The sequence below is a fragment of the Solanum tuberosum genome, unplaced genomic scaffold, assembly GCF_000226075.1.
Source record: "Solanum tuberosum cultivar DM 1-3 516 R44 unplaced genomic scaffold, SolTub_3.0 scf00082, whole genome shotgun sequence".
Lineage (NCBI taxonomy): Eukaryota > Viridiplantae > Streptophyta > Magnoliopsida > Solanales > Solanaceae > Solanum > Solanum tuberosum.
This window is the reverse complement of record NW_006239006.1, coordinates 1,692,552-1,699,145: the sequence shown is the minus strand read 5'-3', so window position 1 is coordinate 1,699,145 and position 6,594 is coordinate 1,692,552.

Genomic DNA, 6,594 nt, shown 5'->3' with positions numbered 1-6,594 from the left:
CCGATATCCTCATCTTTTTTCTTGTACTCTAGCTTGAGGTAATGCGTTTTCTCTTTGTTTGTTTTATGTTTAGAAGTCATGTATGATTTATGTGTTTCCATGATTTCCTTATATGCATGTTCATGAAATAGCTTGAATCTTGAAAGAAATGACTTATGTGAATTGTTTTCCTCATGTTGTAGTGCATTGAGTATGAGTTGCTTATAGACTTCATGAGATGAGTTGTTGAACATGTTTTGGATATGATTTTTGAGATTGAATTGCATATGAGCTCCATGAGATTGTTTTGAGCATGCTTTTAAGTTTGGAGATGATAGTACCTCCTTGAAGTAAGAAAAGTATAAATTTCATGTATATTGGGTTGTTAGATGAAGTTCCTACCTCTTCAAGGTGCATTGAATAGATTTGACTCAGAGTTGATGTTTTCTCCTTAGTTATGTGCATTTAGATGAGTTGCATGCATGATGGACTGCTAGTCTTGAGTCTTTTTGTCTAGAAACATGGTTAGAATCTCATTCGAGAATGAATGATCCCAAAGGGGAGATATTGTAACACCCCGTAGCCTTAAAAGGGAATCTTGAAATATTTTGAGAGTATCCAGGTGTCATCCACAAGGGCCAACCACACCACGTGGTTGGATCCACACCTCCTAGGTGAGCCTTATGGATAGGCACCATGGAAACAGCCTGATGCAGTGAACCACGACTAGGACCCAAGCCCCGTGGATAGGTCCACGATCTATGGTTAGGGGTGTCATAGATGGCCGATATTTTCTGTCAAGACCACGCTTGACCTGGACGGACTGTAGGTCCATCCACGGTCCGTCAGTCATGGTATCGTGGGTCTGGTCTGGGAAATTATTTTAGGGACTTAAGGGTCTTTTTTTATTTTAATTCAATCAATGTGGTCTCGTTTTGCCTAAGTCTAAAACACCTATATAAGGATTTTTAACCCCCAAAACCCCTCATTCAACTTATTCTCTCAAATCCGAAAAAGAAAATCCTCTCAAATATTCTCTCTTGAGCTAGGTGAAGAGCAAGTCTCCCAATCTCCATGATTTTAAGGGCATTATGATCAAGGTATGATAGCTTTTCATCCATAGATATCTTCCATCTATGGAAATCCCTAAAATTCCCACAATTTGATGGAAGAATTTCCCAATTCTAGCAAGGGTTTCTTCAATTGTTGTGGGTTATGATGATTGTTGATCCAATTGAGTGGATTGTGATTGTTTATGATTGAATTAGTATAATTACATGTTTTTAGAGTCAAATTACATGTATCCGTGCCTATTCCATCATTATAACCTAGAATTGATATAATTGGGTTGATGTCATGTAGGGAAACTTTGTGGTATTAGGCTTGTCCTTATAGAATTGATGAATTGTGATTAGAATTGCTTAAGAATTAATCTTAGATGATGATCATGAGATCTAGGGCTTTGAGAGTAAAGCTTATGATATGAATTGTTGGTAATTGATGTTATTGTTGATGAAGGGATACTTCCCACACGAATTACCTAATTATGAATGAATGGATGTGAAAGGTTTACTCACATGAATGATTCTAGGTTTGAAAGGATTACTCAGCTTAAATAAATCTAGACTAAAAGGTTATGTAATTGATGAGGCTAGAGGCAATTACTCTTGACCTCCATACAGAAGGATATTAGGTGATTCCCATATTCTTTAGAATTGAACAAGAGGTGAGTCCCCACATTCTTACTATGATGAATGGACATAGAGTCGAGTACCCATGCTCCTTATGAAATGGTGTGGAGGTGAGTACCCGCAATTTTGAAGTAAGTAAGGCAAGAGGCGAATACCCATTAGCATTTATGAATTAGGCAAGAGGTGAATCCCCATGTCTTCAAAAGTAAGTACGAATAATGAGACTATGATGTAAAGAATGAATAATGTGGATTTTTGCTAGAGATGCCTTCCATGAGGTAAGTTGACTAGAGGTGGATGACCCAAGTCTTGGCTAAGGATGAGTAAGGTGGCTTGAGAAGTATTCCTTTCTTATTACAATATTGTTTATATGCATTGATTTTTCTATGGTTTGTCTTGACTAACCATGATATATATGTTGTTTATGCTAGCTATCATATTTAGTACTTGATTGTACTAACGCATACTCTTGCTTACATTCTTATCGAATGTAGGGTCTGACGATATAGATTCTCATACTTGTGAATAGCTTCTTTGTTGAACAAGAAGTGAAGATTTAGTTAGTCCTCATTGTTTTCGAGTATGTGATCACCACTTTTGTTATGTCTTTCTTTTATCTCTTGGACTATTGTATGGGATACGTCCCAAGACTTACATCGTGTTGTTTTAGATGGTTTGAGATTATGGTATTAGACCTCCACTTGTTTTTAAAAAAGACTTTGATTGTATTGAAAAGTTTTTAATTCCCGCCAATTTATATTACTTTATGTTATGATATGATAAGTGGCTTGTATGAGGCCTCTCGGGGTCTTATACGCCTTGTTACATCTAGGTACCCCTGGGTCGTGACACTATGACCAAAGATGCTGTTGTGGCTGATGAGGATGCCGAGCCGGATACTCCTGAGATGGATGACGAGGAGCTTGGTACATAAGATGCAGCAGTGTACGATGACCTAGAGAACTTAGAAGGTGCGATGGTGTGGACAATTGTGGAGGCCTCTCTTCGGGACACATCTATTGTGGGATCCAATTGAGCGAAGGATGGAGCAGAGCCGGGCAATGATGCCCAGATTGAAGGAGTCACAGATATGCAGAGTTCACCTTAGGCTTAGCCTGACATGGGAAACTTGACTCTTCTCAATTTTATTTTGAGACTTTCTTTTTATTTCTTTTACATTGAGGACAAGTGTTAATTTTGTTTGGCGGGGTGATGTATCTTCTTACCTGCCTCTTTTGGGTTTTTTTGTGAATATTTTTATTTGTGATAGCTTGATTTGCTTATACTATGTGATTTTGGTTTTTAATGTGAAGGTTGGTGGGTTTTTGATCTGATTGGTTTCAATATGAATGTTGGTTTTTGATCTAAATTTTGAAATTCCAACTATTGATGTTTCTGAATGTGGTTGTTTTCTTGCACATTTGAGTATTGGTTGTGATCAATACCAATCACTTGAATAGTGCTCTTGATTGACCGATATGTTTGTGTGATTCCAATGAGGCAAATTTGAGTTGCATAAGTCATGTGTGAACTCTTAGCATCTATTTGTGGCTGGCCAGTTGTTGAAATGAATCATGTGATGATCGTTGCACGCGAGATAAAATTGTAGAATCTTGTTTGATGAATGTGTTGAATGCCATGTGATTGGTAATACCTAGAACTTGCCCCGTTAGTCCAATTGATTAACGTAAGTGAATGATAGAGATGATCTTAGGCAATTTCTGTAGAGTGAACGAAATTGCTAGTATACCTTTTTGTGACCACCTTGTGAGAGTGTGAACCTAGCTTGGCACTATTTGAACCTATCCTTTTCTTTGAATGAAACATGAACACATTTGACCTATTTGTCCCATCACCTATAACCTTCATGAAGCATTTGTACATTTGAATAGCCAACTTAGGCCAAAATCCTAAGCTGGGGGTGTGGTGAAAAAGGAGAAAAGTCAAGAAGTTTGTGAAAAATTGGCCTTGATGGATTGTGTTGAAAAAGATGGAACCCCTCCATATAAAAAAAAAAGAGAGAAGAAAAACAAAAGAAGAAAAAGATTGAAAATGAAAGACGATTGTTGCAATAAAGTGTGTGCAATGGACAAAAGAAATGGGGTAACGAAAGAATCATGCTTAAAGGAACATAAGGTGGTTTGTGAAAATTAAAAAAATTGAAATAGAAGGAGGAAAGGTGAAATGTAGGTCATGCTTCATGAAGGTAGAAGTCACTAAGACAAAATGATCATACATTTACCATCAGCCGTGTAACAAGCCTTGAAAGCTCTTTATGATCTTGATTGAGCTTAATGTCATGTTGATTGGAAAATACGGGCAAGCCTATGGGTAGAATCATGAATGTGTTTATCTTTGAGAGTGTGAGAGTTGTTTTTTATTCCTTAATTCTGAAATTTTGATGAGCTTTTTGTGTGAATGGAATCATTTTTGTTTTAAGGGAATTCAAATGCATTTGTTGAGCTTGAATTTGCATTTGAAGCAAGCATTGTGAGCTTAAGTTCTATTTGATGATGGCTAGTCACAGTTTGAAACTTATAGTGCACAATTGAACATTGCATGGGTAGATTGAACCTCTTGTGTGCATTCATGATGAGTCTTGAGTAGCACTATTTGTAGACATCCCTGTTGAACTGATTGATCTTGTGTTTTACTTGAGGACAAGCAAAAGTTTAAGTTGGCGGTGTTTATGAGTCGGGGATTTCTACTAATTTAGGGCTTAATAGCTAGAATTTTAGTGTCCTCAATGACTATTTTATGCTCTAAACTGATGTTTAAATGCTAATGTGCATCAATGAAGGTAAAAGACCAAGGCAAGGACATTACCGAGCAAAAAGAAGCAAAAAGGCTGAAGAAAAGCAATAGTGATAATCGCCAAAGACACTCGGCGATTCGACGACTGGTTCTTTTGCTCGCCAAAAGTTCCACCAGGACAACCCTTGGACAAAGACAACTCGGCGACTAAAAGGGTAAATCGGCAAACCGCCGACTAGATCAGCAAAGAAAGTTTTGATCGCCTAAAGTAACAGGATGGATTAGTGAAAAAACCAAGTCAAGAAGGCGACGGAAAAGCGAATTCGGCGCATCACCGATCTGGTCAGCGATGCTCGACTTATTTCACTAATTGGTCTTGAAACTGAAAATCTAGATGAGTATAAATGCAATATTAAGAAGAGAGTTTAGCAGTTCTGAAGTTTTTAGGCGATAGTTTTGAGTTCTTGAGAGTTCCTACATTGGGTTTTTGATATCTAACACTATTCTTTATGTTTTTCAGTAGATTATTTGGGTTTTATTGTTTTGTAAGTTAATTCAAGCACTTCAAAATCTTGTAGATCGTTACCCAAGCTAATGGAAAACTTAGTTGGTAATCATTTCTTGACTTTGTCTATGCGTAGCTAAAACCCCCATTCTGTGGGGTGTGATTATGTGATTAAATGCTTAAATTGGCTTATGGGTTTTAGTATTTACTAATTTAATTATTGATTTGAAGTGGGTTCAATTAGTAGTTGAGTTTTAATGGATGACTTGTAGTTGCAAATGCAATTCTAGCTAGGTATTCTAAGCTTGCTTGAGAAAGAGGTTTTAGAGAAAAAACTATTAATTGGTGATTGTAGTGATTGGATTATTGTGGACTTAGCTTGATAAAGTGGGTCTAAACTCAATACTACCAATCTAGCTTGAAAGAGTAGATTAATTGAGGTATTGGGTTGTTTATCTTGGTTATGATTGTCGAGGTTTGAGAGAACTCGCTTGATTCGTGATAGTTGATTGAGAAATAGCTATTACATCTAAAGCCTAGCTTACCCACTAAGATTCAATGACTTTTAGTAAGTGTTAATCACCCATATAGTGAAATTGGAGTTCTATTGATCACATCCCCAAGGATCCCTCTCTACCTGATTTCTCTGTATTTTCGTAGTTGTTAATTGATCACTCTAATCCTCCAATTGACATTAAATGTCAAACCCATGTCATTTACCTTAATTTTTTCGAAAATTTCTACTACTACAATCGATTATAACACTCCTTTCACTTCGTAATTGAATTCTTTACTGTATCACTCCCTGTGGGATCGACCCCAACTCTTCGTTGGGTTTATACTTGATTGCGACCGCCTACACTTATAATTGAATGAAGTGTAGTTGAATGTTATCAAAAATGGCGGCAAGGTATAGGACTCTTCTAGAACCGTGAGTGAGACGTTGTATCATCAAATAGCTCATAGTGATAGTTTTCTGTAACGATCCGAGAGCACCCCCTAGTCATTACCGGCGTATTCGACCTCTCGGAGGTCTTATACAAGCCCTTAGCATTCGTCATAGCATTTATCATAGAAAAATAGCGGAAAATTTAAAACTTTTTAACTACTATCTAGTACATAGAACTTAAGGAAACTCTTTAGCATAAAGGTCCTTGAATCTTTAAGGACACACCCGAACTTGGGAATAGTAAGCCAAGCTCATCGCTTCTAGGAAAGACCCTTTAGTCACCATCACCTACACTTGGTGTAAAAAGATGAAGAAGAATGGTGTTAGTACAAGAATGCACTAAGTATGATAACCATGCAAAACAAGCTTTTTAAAAGGACATTTAGTTGGAAACTATGCATCATGCCTTTTTAGAGAAACTTCAAGAACATTTAGTACAATAAGCACCATATAAACCATATACACTATCATACACATGGAAACCATTCATAATTGCACATAGAGCCATTTATAACATTTTAGGCACATTCAATGCATATAATACATTACCTTCCTCTTTATCTTAACTCCTTTCCTCAAGCAGCCCTTAGGGAATACTTGGTGCAATGTATTGCCTTAAGGTTACCAAAGGTGAACTTACGTATAGCCTTCATCAATCCAACCACATATATTCATAGAGTCATAAGCATACCATAAGACATAGTCTTCACATGGGA